This window comes from Hemiscyllium ocellatum, chromosome 11, assembly GCF_020745735.1.
Source record: "Hemiscyllium ocellatum isolate sHemOce1 chromosome 11, sHemOce1.pat.X.cur, whole genome shotgun sequence".
Taxonomy (NCBI): Eukaryota; Metazoa; Chordata; class Chondrichthyes; order Orectolobiformes; family Hemiscylliidae; genus Hemiscyllium; species Hemiscyllium ocellatum.
The window spans coordinates 94472600-94494191 of record NC_083411.1 but is presented as its reverse complement, the minus strand read 5'-3'; the positions used below and the strand labels follow the sequence as shown (position 1 = coordinate 94494191).

At 39.5% G+C, this 21592-nt stretch overlaps 1 protein-coding gene across 2 annotated transcripts in view; it reads left to right on the top strand.

Moving 5' to 3' along the window:
- clcn5b (chloride channel, voltage-sensitive 5b) overlaps positions 1 to 21592 on the top strand; it is a 156796-nt gene that overhangs the window by 17237 nt on the left and 117967 nt on the right. Inside the window, exon 1 of one of the 2 annotated variants that reach the window (XM_060832732.1) lies at positions 17359 to 17424. The exons of the other annotated variant lie outside the window; for it this stretch is intronic. The gene's annotated coding sequence lies outside the window, so the exon portion shown is untranslated. Of the gene's footprint in view, positions 1 to 17358; positions 17425 to 21592 lie in introns of those variants that run through there. 2 annotated transcript variants of the gene reach the window in all.

The window sequence follows — 21592 nt, the reverse complement described above, 5'->3', positions numbered from 1 at the left end:
ACTGGTCCATGCTGACCAAAATGTCCATCCATGCTAAGCCATTTTCCTGCACGTGGCCCGTTTCCTTTTAAACCTTTCCTATCCATGTATTTGTCCAAATGTCTTAAGTGGTGTTAATGTACCCACCTCAAGCACTGGCAGCTCGTTCCATATGCGTACCACACTCAGTTTAAAAAAAAAAAGTTGCCCTCTGGTTCCCTTTTATCCTTTCCCCAATAAATTTTAAACTGATACCCTCTAGTCCTTGATTCTTCAACCCTGCGAAAAATACTGAGTGCATTCACCCTATCCATGTCTCTCATGATCTTATATACCTCACTAAGTACCTCCCCTCACCACCTCCTCAGTCTCCTAAGCTCTAAAGTAAAAAGTCCTAGCCTGTCCAATCGTTCCCTATAACTCAGACCGTTGAATCCAGGCAACACACTTGTAAATCTCTTCTGCACTCTTTCCAGTCTTCCTATGACAAGGCGATCAAGACTGAACACAATACTCCAAGTGTGGCCTCACTAATTCCTATATAGCTGCAACATAACTTCCCAATTTCTGTGATGGAATAATGCATTCAAAAAAAAATCGTGTCTACAACAAAATTATTGACAATGTCAGAGGAGCAAATCGCATCATAGAATATACCAAACACTGATAAGTATGTTCGAGGAGAAAGTGAGGACTGCAGATGCTGGAGATCAGAGCTGAAAATGTTGCTGGAAAAGCGCAGCAGGTCAGGCAGCATCCAAGGAGCAGGAGAATCGACGTTTCGGGCATAAGCCCTTCTTCAGGAATGAGGGAAATGTGTCCAGCAGGCTAAGATAAAAGGTAGGGAGGAGGGACTTGGGGGAGGGGCGTTGGAAATGCGATAGGTGGAAGGAGGTGAAGATGATAGGCCAGAGTGGGGGTGGGGGCGGAGAGGTCAGGAAGAAGATTGCAGGTTAGGGAGGCGCTGCTGAGTTCGAGAGATTTGACTGAGACAAGGTGGGGGGAGAGGAAATGAGGAAACTGGAGAAATCTGCATTCATCCCTTGTGGTTGGAGGGTTCCTAGGCAGAAGATTAGGCGCTCTTCCTCCAGCTGTCGTGTTGCTATGGTCTGGTGATGGAGGAGTCCAAGGACCTGCATGTCCTTGGTGGAGGAGTTGAAGTGTTGAGCCATGGGGTGGTTGGGTTGGTTGGTCTGGGTGTCCCAGAGGTGTTCCCTGAAATGTTCCGCAAGTAGGTGGCCTGTCTCCCCAATATAGAGGAGGCCACATCGGGTGCAGCGGATGCAATAAATGATAAGTATGTATAAACATATAACATTCTTGGGACTGACTCCCATGTAACTCCGAAAACAATATCATTAGTACCTGCTTAGTGAATAGCTTATGATTTGCTGACCACCATGATACTCTAAATGTCCAAATACAGTGTCGATTATGTTTATTTGTCAGTAACCAATAACCTGATGAGCTGCTTTGGACAGAAACGTGCCGTTAGACTAGTTTACTGTCCAGGATTTCCATCGGCAGGATAAATTAAAAAAAAGGCATGTAAAATTCAACATGTTTTAAATATTGTGTTCAATTTGGATGGTTATTTGTCACCTCTTCATCAGCATGTTCAAAACTGGTTATTTTCTCGAGAATATAGAGGAATCTGCAGTTATACAATTTAAATAGAATATCTTCATGAACTAAACAGAGTTCAGAAAATAAAGTGTACATTTGAGAAGTGTGGTTACAGTGTTCTGTTAGATTTCACTCCTGACAATTTAGATCACTTTTGAAGGAATTAATTACCTCCCAATGAACTGGATTGTTTGTGTATGTCCAATATAGGACATGGTTTTTTTTTTATGAAACCATTCATCAAGTTTAAAAAAATCAAAATTCTCATTAATGTCTTTTGGTTTGCTTAGCAGCATTGCATACCATGGAATAAACATAATTGACTTCAGAAGGTACCAGAAGAAGCTTTCTGCTAGCTTGTGGCTGAGACTATGTGCCAACTAGCTTGTGCTTCCAAAAACCAACCACCATCTTTGCAAACTACAATTTCATCTTCAATCCTTTTTCCTGTCTGATGTCATTGAATGTCTTGCTGCCTTCGAAAAGCTGATTTCCTCTTTCCTGCAATTCCAGGATTGAATATTTCCAATCAGGTTTTCTTCCCTTCTAAATTACAGAGAAAACTGCTATCAAAGACATAAATAATATGTCGCTGTGATAGAGATAAACCTTCCTTTCTTGTTCTTCTTAATCTTTCACATTAACTGACTATACAACTCTTGCCTAGCTAAGTTGATCGCTGTCATCTCCCAAGAATTCAATTCTTATCTCACTAATCATAGCCACAAAATAATTTGCATAGGCTTTTCTTCTGCTTCCTGCACCGTTGAATCAGATGTCCTGCAAGCCTCCATAGTTGGCCCCCTCTAATCACAACATCAATTTTCATATATAAACTGATACCCAGCTGTACCCCATCTTTAGTTCTTAACTTCTCCACTATTGCTAAATTATCTGATTGTTTTTCTGGAATATTTATGAAGTGATGGAAAAATGTTTTTTTTTGATGATGTAGTGTTGCTTCATTATGTCCATTACCAAACTTGAGAGGAAGAATATATCACAAATCCCTACACTGTGGAAGCAGGCTATTCGGCCCATCGAGTAACCCCAACCCGCTGAAGAGTATCCCATCCAGAGCTACCCACTTCCTGTAACCCTGCATTGCCAATGGCTAATCCATCTATCTTGCACATCCCTGGATCATATGGGCAATTTAACATAGCCAATCCCCCTAACCTGCACACCTTTGGACTGTGGAAGGAAACTGGATCACTAGAGGAAACCCACTCAGACGCAGGGAGAATGTGCAAACTCCCCACTGACACCTTCTTGAGGCTGGAATTGAACCAAGTTCCCAGGTGCTGCAAGGCAACCGTGCTAACCACTGTGTCGCTGCGCCACCCCAAAAAGCACATTGATTACCAAGTTCCTGTGAGACTGTGCATATGACGAATATTTAAATACTGTGTATTTATATTTTAAAATATTTATATTAAATGTTAAACACCACCAAACCTCAACATATCAGTCACCATATTTGGCTGTCTTTGTTCCAATTATTTTCCAATGAAGTATTGATTATCTAAACTTTCATGGGTTTGCAAAACAAGGAAGCCGCTATGTCAAGTAATCACTTGATGGAGGTTGGCTGCGCTCATCTGCATAAATAATTTAGTTTGTGTATACATAATCTAAATACAGCACAGGAATACGCCCTTCAGCCCATCATGTCTGTGCTAGCCATGTTACCATTCTAAACTAAGAACATGTTTGGTATGCTTTCCTTTATAGGTCAGGGCATTGAGTATAGGAGTTGGGCGAGTTACAGGACGTTGGTTAGGCCACGTTTTTGGATATCGTATGCAATTCGGGTCTCTCTTCTATGGAGGGATGTTTTGAAACTTGAAAGGATACAGATAAGATTTACAGGGATGTTGCCAGGGTTGGAGGGTTTGAGCTATATGGAGAGGTTGAACAGACTGGGGCTGTTTTCTCTGGAGAACGGAGGTTGAGGGGTGATCTTATAGAGGTTTATAAAATCATGAGAGACATGGATAGGGTGAATAGACAAGGTCGGTTCCCTGGAGTAGGAGAGTACAGAACTAGAGGGCATTGGTTTGGAGGGGAAAGATTTAAAAGGAACCTAAGGGGCAACTTTTTCACACACAGTGGTGCATGTATGAAATGAACTGCCAGAGGAAGTGGTAGAGGCTGGTACAATTACAACATTTAAGAGGCATCTGGATTGGTATGTGAATAGGGAGGGTTTAGAGGGATATAGGCCAAGTGCAGGCAAATGAGACTAGATTAATTGAGGATATCTCGTCAGCATGGATGAGTTGGACTGAAGGGTCTGTTTCCGTGCTGTACGTCTCTGTGACTCTAATCCCATCTGCCACGTGGGTCCATAACCCTCTATTCTCTGCCTGATTATGTGTCCATCTGAATGCCTCTTTGGATCATCTTCCCAGCTTCATGTTCAAGGCACGTACTACCTTCTGTGTAAAAATAAAATTTTCCTTGAATATCCCCTTTAAACTTCTCCCCCTTTCACCTTAAATCTACGCCCCCTATTGTTTTAGATTTCGACCCTGGGAAAGAGACCCTGACTATCCACGCTATCCATGCTTCTAAGAATTTTATGTACTTCTATCAGGTTGCCCCTCCGTCTTCGACACTGTAGTGAAAACAATCCAAGTTTGACCAACCTCTCTTTATAGCTGATATGCTCCAATCCAGGCAACTTCCTGGTAAACCTCTTCTGCATTCTATCCAAAGCATTTACATCCTTTCTATAGTGCAGCGATCAGAACCATGCACAGTACTGCATGTGTGATCCAACCAAAGTCTTATACAGTTGCAATATGACTTGCCAACTTTTACATTCAATGCCCCAAGTATTTTACATTAACACCTTTTAATCTAAAACATCTCCAAGTGCTTAAAGACTTAAATGACTTATATGCTAGAATGGATGTTACTGGAAGTAACCAGGTATTAGTTTTTTGAGTTCAACTGCATTAATTTTGTGAAGCCTTCTGAAGTCTGTTTCTTGTCATGAAGCATGATAGAAATTCTTCAGTTTTAGATGCTGAATGCAACAGAACTCCTCTGTTACTTTGCAGAGCTAAATTGATGCTGTATTTCATTAACATGCAAGTTTAATATTTCATTATTACTCTGTAGTGAGATCTCTGAACTTAGAGTGCTAAGACCTGATTTTTCTCTTGTATAAAAAAGTTTGATGCTGATACAGCAGAAAAAGTGGAATGAGGAACTCTACCAAGGAAGTCCTATCACTGCTGCAAGGAATCTGAATCCAAATAGCCCTACAACGAAACTGTCTCACGCAGCAGTTATGACAAAGAGGATGAGACACAAGAGCCTATTAATTTTCCTCCTCACTTCCAATGTTAACTTCAAAGTATCCCCTGATCGACTGGGGAATGAAGTCCAAATTGTCAAATGAGTTCCTGACCCAATAGATTAATTTATGTAAATAAAGAGAGTAGTATATTGTTATTTGAAACAATGCCCATATCCCTTTCTCCTCCAGCATATGTTCCCTGCTGAAGGGCAGCTGGGGAAGTATCATAGGCCCAACCTATTTACCTTTATCAGACTTATTATGTATGCTGAGCTGGATAACTGCATGAAGAGAAATCCCTGAACAAAATGGAGGTGGTCTATTAAAATAAGAATCACCTCAAAGACTTTTCATTCTCAAAGACTTTACCAAGATGGTGATTTGAGTAAGCAGCTCTCCAGATTGAGATAGGATTCTGTATTGGCTTTTCTACTTTTTCAGCAATGACCATTGAAGGATTCTTTCTTCTGATCCTGGATCTGTAACAAACTTATATCTAATGGGTTACTTGCCTAACTTCTCTGCTGTCGTTTCTATGTGTTGGGCTAATTGAAGGAGGATTCCTAGGAGTAGAGACAGGGTTTTGGTTTAGGGATTCAACTTCCTCATCTCTCATTTTCAGCTGCTCCAACACCTAATTTGTGTTTATATGATAGAAATATCAATCTGAATGAACAAACTTCAGAGATTTCAGAGCAGGCAATTGGTTTAGCATGGGGTTTTCAAATCAGTAACTTGGTACATAAGTGCATCAAGTGATACACACTGTTTCTTGAAGATTGCTACTCCATACTAAGGTTACTCAAATTTGCAGTTTTATTTTTCTGAACGTTCCTATTCCATAACACATCCTGTTAACTCTGCCACTTAAGAAATTATGAAGTAGGCCTGTTCTGTTTCTTCTAAACTAGCTGCTCTTTCATCTTTTGTTAATTCCATTCTTCTCTCCTCTGCTCAATTCAACTCAACTCAGCTTTCTACATTAAGTGTGGATCTGCAGACACTAGGACCACATGTTTACTCCACTGATTTTAGAACAGCATTATTGAAGCCTTTGGAAATGTCCACTTGATCAGTCCAGGTCTTTAATGCATAATCTATTACTTTGTACAAACCTTTGGCAAGCATTTTTGCATTTAATTTTAACATGGAATTGTCTTTATAGGATTTATAACCACCATCCTAATTTACCAAGCATTTACTGATAACCATGATCAATATTATGGGAATGATACATATAAATGAAGTAATAAAAAATGAAACTAAACTTACACATGACCTGGTCTTACATACAACAGTTTTTGGGGATGGAAAAGAGAATGAACTTGCACTTATATTGCTTCTTTCTTACCTTATAAATGCCACACTAAATATTTTACACGAATCAATTACATTTTGAAATGTAGCCATTGTTTTGCAGGCAAATGTGACCAATCCTCACCAGTTTCTGTTTCTTTAGTGTTAGTTGATGGATAAATGTTGTTGAGGACGTGGAAGAAACTCTTCTCCCTTTCTTACAGTGCTCTGGGATATTTCGCATTTATCTGAACTAATGGATAGTGCCTCAATCAGAAAGATGACAATCTTAACAGTGCACCACTCCCACAATTATCATTTGTGTCTAAATTTTGTGCATATTTCTTTGGATTTACTCTGACTCAGACAAGACACTACTGTTGATTCAAGTTAATGGTAGCATTATCAAAAGTGGAAATGCGTAAAACACTCATTCTTTTGAAAAACTTATTTGTATTTGGAGTGTGTTAATTCAGTGTTTTCAATGAAGTGCAACGGTTGTGTGACATTATAGTGCTACCTACAACACACAGGCTGTGGCAGTTCAAGAAGACAGCTCACCACAATCTTCTCAAGGACAAGTCGGGATGGTCAATGAATGTTGGTCAGCCAGTGATGTCGACATCCCACAAGTGATTTTTTTAAAAAAAAGCACAGTCCTTTAATACAGTGAAAAATGGGGAACTCTGAAAAGGAAGGCCATCAAAAATGTACATGGACTTTTGACATGGTGGACGTTATTTTGATGTGTGCAGAACCAGTCCTATCACACGCATACAGGGAGTAGTGTGATAAAATTACTTTGCACAAAACGTGCTGGTATATGCAAATAGGCCTCTTGGCATCATTAGCAGGGTTCTCATTTTACGATTCAAACCTTTTCATGGAAAATCGCAATTTTTTTCTTGACATGAAGTATTTTACATTCTTGATCTTGCAATACTTTCCCCATTGCCACACCAATGCTTGTGTAATTCAGAGACTGAAAATTCAACCCAGTGTTTCAGATAGATGTCCTTTCAGTAGCCTACATTCTTTCTTGTGTCAGAAGAGATGGGCAGCAAGGTGGCTCAGTGGTTAGCCCTGCTGCCTCACGGGACCAGGGTTCGATTCCCACCTCAGGCGACTGTGTCTGGGTGCTCTGGTTTCCTCTCACGATCCAAAAATGTGCAGGCCAGCTGGATTGGCCTTGCTAATTTGCCCATAGTGTTAGATGCATTAGTCAGGGATAAATGTAGAGGAATGGATCTGGGTGGGTTACTCTTCAGAGGGTTGGTGTGGACTTGTTGGGTTGAAGGACCTGTTTCCACACTGTAGGGAATTAAATCTAAATTTGCATGAAGTTTACTTGAAGGATCTGAAATTCAGTAACGTTTTCTGCATTTTTATAAAATTGTTCAACATATTTGTAGGAAATTATCAGTAGTAGAAATCAAACTTTTGAACATCTAAGATTCTTGTCTTTTACTTCAGGTCTGAGTTTTGATATTTGTTGAGGTGACCTTAGATAAAATACAGTACAGTATTCAATTCTCTATCATCTGCTATAGCAACTATTGAGGGAAGAAAATTAATTATTGATTGGTTGATGTGTAACTTAACAACATGAGCATGGAGCATAACATCCTTTACTTTCATGTCTCGGTGGCCCATCAATGGACATTGCCAGCATCACCAGCATTTTAATTTACATTTAGTATTTTTAATGTGTTTTTCCTATCACCAGCAATTTAATGGAAAAGGAAATTTTGAGCTGTCTGACTATCGGCTAAGCATACATTTAGCAACAAGCACATGAATATAAAGATGCAACCATCTGTCCAAAACATGATGGAATAAGCACAAAAACAATCTAGTTACTTTGCCATTTTGCAATATTGCAAATGGCTGAACAGCCTAAATTCTTGAGCAGCATTTTTTTTTACCACACATGGTACAGAAAATAAATCACAAAGACAGGCGTTGAAACCTGCACAATATTGGTCTTAAAATCCTTTGTGCTTCCTTGTTTCCTTTTTTCATAGCTTCAGTCACCTTGGCTTCCTAGTTCAACTTGTTGTTAACCACAACTTCCCAGTTGATAAGTCAATGGTGAAAGTTTTCAGGTACTTCTTTTGGAAGTCTTTGAACTTTAACCTCTGTCAACCAAGGTAACCCTGAAGCATGTGTTGGTTTTCCATTACAAGCACCGCTTTGGACATCAACATTTTCCCATCAAATATAAATATCCAAACATCTAAGAAAGATGTTCAATTTGGTAACTTGATTTCCTTGAGTTCTTTATTTAAGGAGTGAAGACTTTGGAGTTTCACTTGAGTAGTTAGTGTTTTAGATGAGGAATTCTACTCACAATATCGAACGGCCACTAGATCGAAAGATGCTGCAGAAACTCACCTAATAAATATGACAATATTAGACTTTAGAATCATAGAATCCCTGTAGTGTAGAAACAGGTTCTTTTGGCCCAACGAGTCCACACCCACCCTACAAAGAGTAACCTACCCAGACCCATTCCCTTACTACTCTGTATTTATCCCAGACTAATGCACCTAACCTACTGTTATATAAAATATCAAACTCCGCTCTCTTAATGATCTAGCAATTAAAGATATAACTTGTTAAATCACACAGAAAAGGTTGCAACTTTTTTTTGTGTGTTAATAGGTCTCAGTCAGGTCAATTGAGGTGCTACGTGTTGGCATATTAAAGTGGAGAAAAAGAAGCTTTGATGTGTATACATGATGGCTATTTAATGATCTCTGTTGCAATGTACATGTGTGCCTGCACACAGGACCAAAATCAGGCACAATGCTGACTTTGAATGGCCTGCTCATGCAGTAACATTTAGATATTGCCTTTTACTTAAAAAAAATCCCATGGCATTTCACACAGATACATTGTAGCCAAATGAAGATCAAATCAAAGAGACATATTTAGCAGGTGACCAAAAATTCTGGCTAACAGGATTGATTTGTAGGAGGATTTCAAATGACAAAGAGGAGGTTGGCAGCAGAACTGTTAAGGAATGACATTCCTGAGCATGTTAAACTTGGTCAAAAGGATATTTTCTGTTTTGGGAAAATCTAGAACGAGGAATCGTAACTTAAAAATAAGGGATTGTCCATTCAAGACAGATATGTAGAATTTATTTTGAGAGTTGAGTGTCTTTGGAATTCCCTTTTCAAATTGTAGTGGAAGCAGAATCTTTAAATATTATAAAGGCAGAAGAAGGTAGATCCTTGATTACCAAGGGGATGTAAGGTTATTGGAGATATGCAGGAACGTAGAGTTAAGGTCAAAATAAGATCAGACATGATCTTATTCATTGGCAGAGAAGGTCCGAAAGGCAGAGTGGCCTATTCTTGTTCCTTATTTGTGTGTTTGTAGGTGGTAGAAAGAACGGATACTTTTATAGTTCACATTTTGATCATTTTTAATTGCTCAAAGCTGTAACAGGCCTTATTTTTCTGAAAATGGTTCGGAGATTCATGCCATTTTGATATACTTTTAAGATTTTTCCCACTGTAAAATTAACATGAATCTTCCATCATAAAATTATGAGATTTATACAGTGCAAAGCAAAAGATATTTAATAATTAAACCATCTCTGTATTAGTTGTTATACTGATGCTTCGTGTACTTGTTATTTCCCTTGAGTTTGCCTCTGAAGTATGTACATACAAAGGAAGTTTACTCTCTATCCAACTATGTTCGATTCCCTTTATCCGAGACTGCTGAATTTTAATACAAAAGGATCTGCAGTGAGAAGTGCTCATGATCTAACACAATCTTTCCCCCCTTGCGCCGAAAGTTCACACAAAATAAATGTCGAATGGAAAAAAAAACTTGACTGGTTGCAACAAAGTATTGAGCTGATATTGCAGGAGGGTGCAAAAGTCGGGGGGGGGGGGGGGTGTCACGTGGCCCATGGTGATAGGGGACTCCATAGTGAGAGGAACGGAACAGGGTTTCTGTGGCAACAGGCGGGATTTAAGGAATGGTGTGTTGCCTTCCTGGTGCCAGGATTAAGGACATCGCAGACAGAGTGCAGGAAATCCTCAAGGGCGAGGGTGAAGAGCCAGAGGTGGGGGTACATCTTGGCACAAATGATGTCGGGAAGAAGAGAAGGAACATACAACAGTGGGACTTCGGAGAACTAGGAAGAAGGCTGAAAAGCAGGATGTCCAGAGTGGTTATCTCCAGTTTGCTTCCAGTTCCTCGGGCTGGAGAGGCCAGGAACAGGGAGATAATGGACTTGAATGTGTGGCTGAGGAACTGGTGCAGGAAGCAAGGATTTAAATTCTTGGATCACTGGGGTATGTTGTGTGTTAAGCATAAATTACACAAAAGAGACGGGTTACACCTTAATAGGTTGGGGACCAGCATTCTGGCAGGCAGGTTTGCTACTGCAACACAACTATGTTTAAACTAAGTAGTGGGGGGAGGGGACAAACTGGAAGTTTAAGAAGGAAATTGAAGGGAAAGTTAGAACAAGGGAAGACAAGAAAGATCACAGTATCAATGAAGCAGAAAACTCAAAAACGGATCATGCCATAAGGTTGAGTGAAATAGGGGTTGAAGGAAGGGTGAGAGCAGTAACAAATTAAAAATACTATATATGAATACACAAAGTATTAGAAATATGATGGATGAGCTTGAGGCTCTTTTGGAAATTGGCAGCTACGATATTGTGGGGATAACTGAGACGTGGCTTCAAGTGGACAGGGCCATGGATGTAGGGTGTAAGTTGAATAAGGAGCTGGAATTGGCCTGTCACAAAGATGTTACTACAGTTGTTATGGGGGATTTCAACATGCAGGTAGACTGGGAGAATCAAGATGGTATTGGACCTCAAGCAAGAGACTTTGTGGAGTGCCTCTGAGATGGATTCTTAGAGCAGCTGGTGCTGGAGCCTACCAGGGAGAAGGCAATTCTGGATCTGGTATTGTGCAACGAACCAGAATTGATCAGGGACCTCGAAGTGAAGGAGCCATTAAGAGGTAGTGACAATAATACAATAAGCTTCAATCTGCAATTTGAAAGGGAGAGGGTACAATCAGAAGTGACAATATTTCAGTTCAATAAAGGGAACTATGGAGCTATAAGGGAGGAGCTGGCCAAAGTTCAATGGTGCAATACCTTAGCAGGGATGACCGTGGAGGAACAATGGCGGATATTTCTGGGTATAATGCAGAAGATGCAGGATCAGTTCATTCCAAAAAGGAAGAAAGATCTTATGAGGAGGCAGGATGGCCATGGCTGATGAGGGAAGTTAAGAAACATATAAAGTCAAAAGAGAAAAAGTATAACCATAGCAAAGTTGAGTGGGAAAACAGGACTGGGGAGCTTTTAACAACAGAGGATTACTAAGAAGGAAATACGCAGAGAAAAAATGAGCTACGAAGGTAAACTGGGCAAAAATATAAAGGAGGATAGTAAAAGCTTTTTTAGGTGTGTGAAAGGGGAAAAAAATGGTTCAGACTAAAATTGAAGTCAGAAACAGGGGAATATATTACGGGGAACATAGAAATGGCAGAAGAGTTGAATTGGTACTTCAGATCTGTGTTCACTGGGGAAGACACAAGCAATCTCCCTGAGGTAACAGTGACTGAAGGACCTGAACTGAAGGGAATCTATATTTGCCAGGAATTAGTGTTGGAGAGACTGTTAAGTCCGCAGGGCCTAATGGTCTACATCTTAGGGTACTGAAGGAGGTGGCTCTAGAAATCATGGATGCGTTGGTGATTATTTTCCAGAGTTCGATAGATTCAGGATCAGTTCCTGCGGATTGGAGGGTGGCTAATGTGGTACCACATTTTAAGAAAGGTGGGAGAGAGAAAGCAGGAAATTATAGACCAGTTAGTCTGACCTCAATGGTGGGAAAGATGCTGGAGTCAATTATAAAGGATGAAATTAATACACATCTGGATAGCAGTAAAAGGATCGGTCAGAGTCAGCATGAATTTATGAAGGGGGAATCATGCTTGACTCGTCTTCTGGAATTTTTTGAGGATGTAGCTCTGAAGATAGACAAGGGAGATCCAGTGGATGTAGTGGACTTTCAGAAAGCCTTTGATGAAGTCCCACATTGGAAGTTAGTGAGCAAACCTAGGAAACAAAGAGTAGTAATAAACAGCTCCTTTTCGGAATGGCAGGCGGTGACCAGTGGGGTACCGCAGGGATCAGTGCTGGGACCACAGCTTTTTACAATATATATGAATAATATAGAAGATGGTATTAATAGTAACATTAGCACATTTGCTGATGATACTAAGCTGGGTGACAACGTGAAATGTGAGGAGGATGTTAGGAGATTACAGGGTAACCTGGACAGGTTAGGTGAGTGGACAGATGCATGGCAGATGCAGTTTAATGTGGATAAATGTATGGTTATCCACTTTGGTGTCAAGAACAGGAAGGCAGATTACTACCTAAATGGAATCAATTTAGATAAAGGGGCAGTACAAAGAGATCTGGATGTTCTTGTACACCAGTCAATGAAGGCAAGCATGCAGGTACAGCAGGTAGTGAAGAAAGCTAATAGCATGCTGGCCTTCATAACAAGAGGGATTGAGTATAGAAGCAAAGAGGTTCTTCTGCAGCTGTACAGGGTCCTGGTGAGACCGCACCTGGAATATTGTGTGCAGTTCTAGTCTCCAAATTTGAGGAAAGATATTCTGGCTATTGAGGGAGTGCAGCGTAGGTTCACGAGGTCAATTCCTGGAATGGCGGGACTATCTTACGTTGAAAGATTGGAGCGACTGGGCTTGTATACCCTTGAGTATAGAAGACTGAGAGGGGATCTGATTGAGACATATAAGATTCTGAAAGGATTGGACATTCTGGAGGCAGGAAACATGTTTCCACTGATGGGTGAGTGCCGAACCAGAGGACACAGCTTAAAAATGCAGGGTAGACCATTTAGGACAGAGATGAGGAGAAATGTCTTCACCCAGAGAGAGGTGGCTGTGTGGAATGCTCTACCCCAGAGGGCAGTGGAGGTCCCGTCTCTGGATTCATTTAAGAAAGAGTTGGATAGAGCTCTCGAGGATAGTGGAATCAAGGGTTATGGAGATAAGGCAGGAACAGGATACTGATTAAGGATGATCAGCCATGATCAGAATGAATGGTGGTGCAGGCTCGAAGGGCAGAATGGCCTACTCCCGCACCTATTGTCCATTGTCTGTGGTTAAGGTCAGAAAATAAACAAACCAGAGATTCATCTTTGTTAAACTGCTAGTTGAATTTTGATTGTAATTAGTTATTCAGTTATACATGCCTGTTTTTAAAAGAAAACAAACTATTTCTGCATATGGAGTAAAAGAGATGTACAGCACGGAAACAACCCTTTGGTCCAACCCGTCCACACTGACCAGATATCCCAACCCAATCTAGTCCCATCTTCCAGCAACTGGCCCATATCCCTTCAAACCCTTCCTATTCATATACCCATCAGTTTTTTTTTTCTCTCCTGCACTGACCTCACCATGTGCTTCTTTTGTCTGTACCTGTCCCTTTTAAAACTGCTGTTGTTTTGACTTTTTTTCTCCAAAGTTCCAAAACAATGCAACAGCGTACAAAACCGTAATTGCTGCTGCTGGAATTTGAGGAAGTCGCCTCCAACACCTAAAATACCTCTAAAAGAGCAGCTGTTACAGCCAGAAATTTTTCCTGTCAGCAATGAATGTGTTTTTATATGTTATATGTAACTGTGTACATAAATAGAGTTGAATAAAATTGCAAAGAATCCTCCCTTTTAATGATGTCGAAAGTGTGCTACTGGAAAAGCACAGCAGGTCAGGCAGCATCTGAGGAGCAGGAGAATTGACGTTTCGGGCATAAACCCTTCATGGCGATTTTTCTGCTCCTTGGATGTTGCCTGACCTGCTGTGCTTTTCCAGCTTTGACTCTGATCTCCAGCATCTGCAGTCCTCGCTCTATCCTAACTTTTAATGATGCCAGTGAGCAGTGTATGCGCAGGCACTTTCATCATTTGGTGTATAGAACATAGAAAAGTACAGCACAGAACAGACCCTTTGGCCCACGATGTGCCGAGATTTAATCCTAATGTAAAATATAGTAACAACCTACGCATCCCTCAACTCACTGCTCTCCATGTGCGTGTCCACCAGTCGCTTAAAAGTCCCCAATGACTCTGCTTCCACCACAACCGCTGGTAACGCATTCCATGCATTCACAATTCTCTGCGTAAAAAAACCTACCTCTGACGTCTCCTTTATATCTTCCTCCTAATATCTTCAAACTATGACTTCACGTACCAGTCAGTCCTGCTCTGGGGAAAAGTCTCTGTCTATTGACTCTATCTATTCCTCTCATTATTTTGTATACCTCGATCAGGTCTCCTCTCTTCTTCCTTCTCTCCAGAGAGAAAAGTCTGAGCCTATTCAACCTTACTTCATAAGACAAGCCCTCCAGTCCAGGCAGCATCCTGGTAAACGTTATTTGCATCCTCTCCAAAGCCTCTGTATCTTTCCTATAGCAGCGTGACCAGAACTGGACACAATATTCCAAGTGTGGCCTCACCAGGGACTTGTAGAGCTGCAGCAAAACCTCGCGGCTCTTAAACTTGATCCCCCTGTTAATGAAAGCCAAAACACCATATGCTTTCTTAACAACCCTATCTACTTGGGTGGCAACTTTGAGGGATCTATGTACTTGCACACCCAGATCCCTCTGTTCCTCCACACTGCCAAGAATCCTGTCTTTAATCCTATATTCAGCATTCGAGTTCAACCTTCCAAGATGCATCACTTTGCACTTATCCAGGTTAAACTCCATCTGCTATTTCTCAGCCCAGCTCTGCATCCTGTCTATGTCGTGCTGCAGCCTGCAGTAGCCCTCTATACTGTCGACGACACCCCCAACCTTTGTGGCATCTGCAAATTTATTAACCCACTCGTCAACCTCCTCATCCAAGTCATTTATCAAAACTACAAAGAGCAGAGGCCCAAGTACAGAGCCCTGCGGGACCCCATTCAACACTGTCCTCCAGGCAGAATACTTTCCATCTACAGCCACTCTCTGCCTTCTGTCAGCCAGCCAATTCTGAATCCAGATAGCCACATCTCCCTGTATCCATACATCCTGACTTTACGAATGAGCCATGGGGAACTCTATCAAATGCCTTGCTGAAATCCATATCCACCATATCCACTGCTCGCCTGTTGTCGACCTGTCTTGACAACTCCTCAAATAACTCAATAAGATTTGTGAGGCGTGACCTTCCCCTCACAAAGCCATGCTATGCTTTGCTAAATAGTCATAAATCCTACCCCTCAGAATTCTTTCCAAAACTTTGCTGACCACAGATGATAACACCCACCCTGAAATATCAGATTGCAATGTAATTGATTCAAGATTATCAAAAAGAAATTGTAATCAGATACTGGCAAATAATATGATTACCCTATATTTATTTGACTTTACACAGGTGAGGTCCTAATATTGGCCATTTCAATCTGATTCCTAATGAAGGGCTTATGCCTGAAATGTTGACTCTCCTTCGTGGATGCTGCCTGACATGCTGTGCTTTTCCCGCATCACACTTTTTTTAACATTTCAGTCTGAGGTCGTACGAGTCCAAAGATGTGCAGGTTAAATGGATTGGCCATATAAAATTGCCCACACTATTCAGGGAGGTGCAGGCCAGGTTGGTTACCCATGGGAAATATAGAGTACGGGGATGGGTCTGGGTGGAATGTTCTTTGGAGGGTCAGTATGGACCATTTCGGCCAAGTGGCCTGTTTACACGCTGTTTAGATTCTATGATTTGATACCCTCAGACCACCTTGATACTACCAGCAAAGAGTTGCAGCAGAGCATGTTGCATTACTGTTGTATAAATGATTTTCATACATTGAATAGTTTTGATGTTGAACTAGTTGATATGAGGACAGCTGAAAGTTGATGCTAGACACATAAATGAGAGAGACAAAAGAATATTAACATTAACTCGAAACTTTCTAAACCTTGTTGCTGGCTATTTCACAGAAGCAATGGTGGCGATCTAGGGTAGTTTACCTTGCCATTTAAATGAATTAAAAAATAAGGTCAAGAACATTTTTCTGGTTCTCAGCTGGTGAGTACAGTTGCCTTCGTGAATCAATTAATAATTCTTAATGTAAATCTAATTGAATGAAAGTATACTACGTTGGCTGTGTTTGTCACCAGCAAATTTGCAAAGAGGAAGTCAGTGCTAAAAGAAATGGAAATTCCCTGCATGACAGTGGCAAATATTTGGAAGTGTTTCATTGGCTAATATATACTTTGGGACTTGTGGTCACAAAAGGCTTTAAATGAATATAAGTTCTTCTTTCTTTAACTCTTAGCTGTACTGAAAGTACACAAGGCTAAAATGTACATATTTGACTTAAAAATAAATATCAAGTTGATTTAGTATTGCAGCTTTGGTTTGTATTACTGTCATTTAGATTTTACGATAGTGCAGATAGAAGTCATCACATGATTGATCGTTTAACAAGTGTTCTTGTGTTTTACTTCAAAATCTAGTTTAAGTGATATTGTACTGTTAAAATGCAGTGTAAATAAAATATGAATAATATTTTCCTTTTGGTGCCTTTCATCATCATCATCAGTTCCAAGTTATGTTTAACAAAGCCTTGTCCCTGTTATTAGGTGAATTCGGAGTCAGTTAATCATAATTACTTTGTGTAAATCAAATCAACTTCTATCCATTTGAAAGGTTTCTTCATGAGACTGAAAAAGCTGATTTTTGACCTGTGGTAAATACTTCAACAATTTTGAATGCCAACTAGCTGATCATTGACTTTGTTATTCAATTTCAAAACCAAGTTATCAAGTTCAGCTCCACAAACATAGTCAGCTGCATAGAATATGATTAGTAAAATGGGAGAGCAAATAAAGGGAAGAATGTAGTGAATTTGGAATGAATTATTTACTCCAGGTTCAACTGCAGTTTGATTTTGTAACTTTAAGATTAAACAGTCCCCTACAGTCAATTGTGTCATTGCAGTCTCAGTACAAAACCAACTTTGAATGGAAATGAACCGATGTCATTACCTTCCCTCCTCTTCCATTGCTCCACCTCCAAACAATTGCAAAGTTTTCCTGGTAATGAGATATCCTGTTGTGGAAGAGCAGCTGATCACTAAATAAAACCACAAAATATATTTATCCAGAAAGAAGGGTTTGATTCGCAATTAACTAAGAAGGTAATTGGTTATTTATCTTAATCTTTCTTCTTTCTTGTTAAAAGTATTCATTATACTAAATGTTTGCAGAAATGGGGTCGAGACACTGCAATTTTAGTTAGTTTCAGTTTTACTAGACTTTTGTGCACATTGATAATGTAATTAATAAGACAGTATGTTCTTTTAGTCTGTCTTTGTTTTCTGATTGCAGACAGCTGATTTCTTTTTGCAATGTCATACACTCAGCAATACTTTTAAAGATTTGGTAGCTACGGAGCTCTTTACCACAACACATAGGATGACTACAGTAATGAGAGTTTACACAAACTAGGACTTGACTACCTGAAATCAAGAGGTAAAATGGTGATTTGGTTGTAGTTTTAAGATGCAAAAGGAAGTAAATAGAAACATCTTCTGCTGGCTGGAGAGATTCAAAGCTTGGGGTACGCTCTGAAAACTCCTGCCAGACTTTTCAGGAGAACAATTAAGAAATATTTCTGTACATTTAAAGGGCGGTAAATTTTGATTTTGTCTTTTGATTTTGTTAATTTTAAATCTGAAATTGATAGACTTTTGATGAATGGAATTAAGTGATATGAGGCAAAGTAGGATAATGATCTCTGAGTAGCAAGGGTAAAATTGCAAAGTTAAATAGTCTCCTACTTTTCTTATGTTACAGCCAACTTTAAAAATGTACATAAGATACTAATTTAATTCTGTAAAGGAACTTTCCTTCTAGTTTTCCTTGAACCATGACAGATTAGGGATCAGGTGTTTGTGACTAATGCTGTTTCCAAGCAATGACTCACCAGTTTAGCTGTAGCTTAGCCACATGACAATACTTTTATTTTTTTTTCTGCATAATGGTCTGACTCAAAGTTCTCCATACACCTAACAACCTGAGCTATGACACCTAACCAAAGCATGAAATTGCTGAAAATGTGAACAAGCAAACTACTCATTGCAAAGTGTTATCTGTTCTGATGTGTTGATTCATTTTTAAAATCAGCATTTGGGTCTATTTGATTCTTGCTGTATTTTAATAGATCAATTGATATTTTTCAGAATATGACTTTCAAGTTGTTGTATCCCCTCCATAAGAATTTTGCTGCAGCAGCTTTCACTCCAGATTAAGATCTATTTAAAAACTACTTGACTTCAAGGTTTATACTGAGCACTAAAATATCTGCTGGGTGATACTTTAATCATGTTTGATCTCTACGTGACTATGCATTTGTGTTGAATCTTAACAGTAATTTGTTTGCACTGAGAGTTTTTGGAATAAAGTACAGGAAATGGATGTAAGGAAAATAAGAGGTTGAATAGGCTGGAACTGTTTTGCCTGGAGTATCTGAAGCTGAGGAGTGACCTTGTAAATGTTATAAAATCATGAGGGGCATGGATAGGCTAAATAGACAGCGTCTTTTCCCTGGGGTGGGGGGAGTCCAGAACTAGCGGGCATAGGTTTAAGGTGAGAGGGAAAAGATATAAAAGAGACCGAAGGGGCAACGCTTTCATGCACAGGGTGGTATGTGTCTGGTATGAGCTGCCAGAGGAAGTGGTGAAGGCTAGTACAATTGCAATATTTAAGAGGCATTTGGATGGATATATGAATAGGAAGGGTTTGGAGGGATATGGGCCGGGATCTGGCAAATGGGACTAGATTGGGTTGGGATATCTGGTCCGCATGGACGGGTTGGATCGGAGGGTCTGTTTCCTTCTGTACATCTCCATGACTCTAAATGCAACCAGACATTAACAGCATAGGATTGGTATACCACATGTTGCAGGAAATAATATAGAATTGTGAAGAAGGGTGAAAGGATTATTTAGAAATAACATAAATGGAAGTACTAAAAAATAAAGTAACAATGTGATAAAACATTATTCAAATTGATAGAAGATAAAGGATAGAAAGGCATTTCAGACTATTAGAGTATGCTATAGATCACCTAGTAATGGAATAGTTGGAGGAAAATATAGATAGTGTGTGTGTATAAAAAAATGGTAGTGATGAGGGATTTCAATTGCCTCCAAATAAGATGGGAGGAAATGGAAGGAAAATGTGGAAGCTTCTATAGTATACGATTCCTTTTGACTCAATATTTAAGAAGCCATACAACAGAGGAAGTAATGTCAGACTTAACGATGGGAACTGAGCTAATCAGATAAAGGAAGGAAGCATGAGAAAACTTCAAGGGTGCTGTGATCACAATATAACATAAAGTATATTATGAAAATGAGACAGTGGAGGGCAGTTCAGGTAAGCTCATTGATGTTTTTGAGGCTGAATTATTTAAACTTTTGACAGATAAGTGATGGGAGGAATGCATTGATATTTAAGCCCCTGTACTCCACCCATTGCATTATTAATTGATTGATTGTTGATTCAAATAACAAAATAGCAAATGGCTTCTCTTTTAGTACTACTGTCAAAAAATAAAATAACTGACCACAAGGCTCCTTTAATGAACTCAAAATTTCTGTTTATTATAAACAAAACTTAATCTTAAAGTAAGTGGCAAACTCTTGTTAATACCTGAGCTATGATCCTGAATTAAAACTAAGTCCCATTAACCCCACACACAACTGTAAACAAGACAAGTCTGAGAAAATTATGGCTTTTTACAAATGCTAAAAAGGAGAAAAACACATTCTGTGGGCCAAAGCTCTGGAAACGAAGAACAGATTTTGCTAACTGTTCAAGTCTGCTGAATTTTCTGTCAACAAAGCTGAATTTCTGACCATTCTAGATTGAATTGAATTTATTGTCACGTGTACTGAAGCACAGTGAAAAGCAATGTCTTGCTAGCAATACGGGCAGATCACCTCGTTAAGTAGCATAGATAGTAAATAGTAGGTAAACAGCGACAAAAACAAAAAACAGGTACAGACGAATGTTAAGAGTTTGTGAGTCCATTCAGTATTCTAATCACAGTAAGGTAGAAACTGTTGTGAAAATGTCTGATCAACATTTATAATCAATATGTTTGCATCCGAGTTGTTGAGATTGTCATTGTCCACAACTTTGGGTTTTACCAGGTAGACAGAATAACTGGCATTTGGAAACAAGATATTCCTAAGGACTTTCAGGAAACAGCATTTCAACAGAGAGACTGCAAAATAGCAAATGGCTTCTCTTTTAGTACTACTTCCAAAAAATAAAATAACTGTCCACAAAGCTCTTTTTAATGAACTCAAAAATTCTGTTTATTATAAACTGGAATGGCTTCTTTATCTTCTGATTGCTGGGTCTGTAAAACCGAATTCTAAGTCCAGAGAAGGTTGCTGGGCAACACTAATTAGCTTAAACCCCTTGTTTATTCAAAATATCTTTTTTCAGAAATTATGCAATAAACACCATTTCTTATCTTGAATTTTATTTAACAGCTTCTCCAAAGTCACCTGACTTCCAGTAAAAACAGGTGACTTATATCACACATTAATCTGATTGCTATTTTTTACGAAATCACATTTTACAAACATTTTCAATTCAATGAAAGGCCAAGTAGTGTAATATTCCAGATTTCCGCAGATAGTGCTTTAAATATAAATAAATATTCCCAGCACAAGGGAATCAAAGGGTTTAGGAAATGGATTGTAGTAGTTCAAGACAACAGTCCACCACCATCTTCTCAAGGGCAACTAGGGACAGGCGATAAGTCCTGGCCCAGCCAATGATGCCCACATCCTATGAGTGAGTACAGGCAATAGTCAGGAACGTGGAGTCCACAATTAAATCAGCTGTTATCTTACCAAATGTTGAGAGGGTAGATGGCCTCCTGTACTCCTAACTTCTATATTTGTATGTTAACTGCTCATACTACACAAAAATTGTGAGGAGATAGGCACCAATAAGCACTTATGCTAAAACCTATTTCTTTGATCAAGTTTTTAGTCAAACTACTTCTAATGCAAGTATATCGTCCTTTGTGGTAGGAGAATCAAAAACTGCTTAGCACGCTTTGTGCACTTGATTTTGGCAAGGTTTCCCTACTTCCCCACTACAATGCCCTTTTTAATAAAGACCAACATTTCATTTGTATTCTGAATTACTTGTACCTACCTGCTAACTTCTTGTGATGTGTTAAGTAGAGGATACAGATTCTTGTATACCACAGCATTCTGCACTTCCTCTTAATTTGAATTACGCTTTGCTTTACTGTTATGTTCCTACTCACTAAATCTG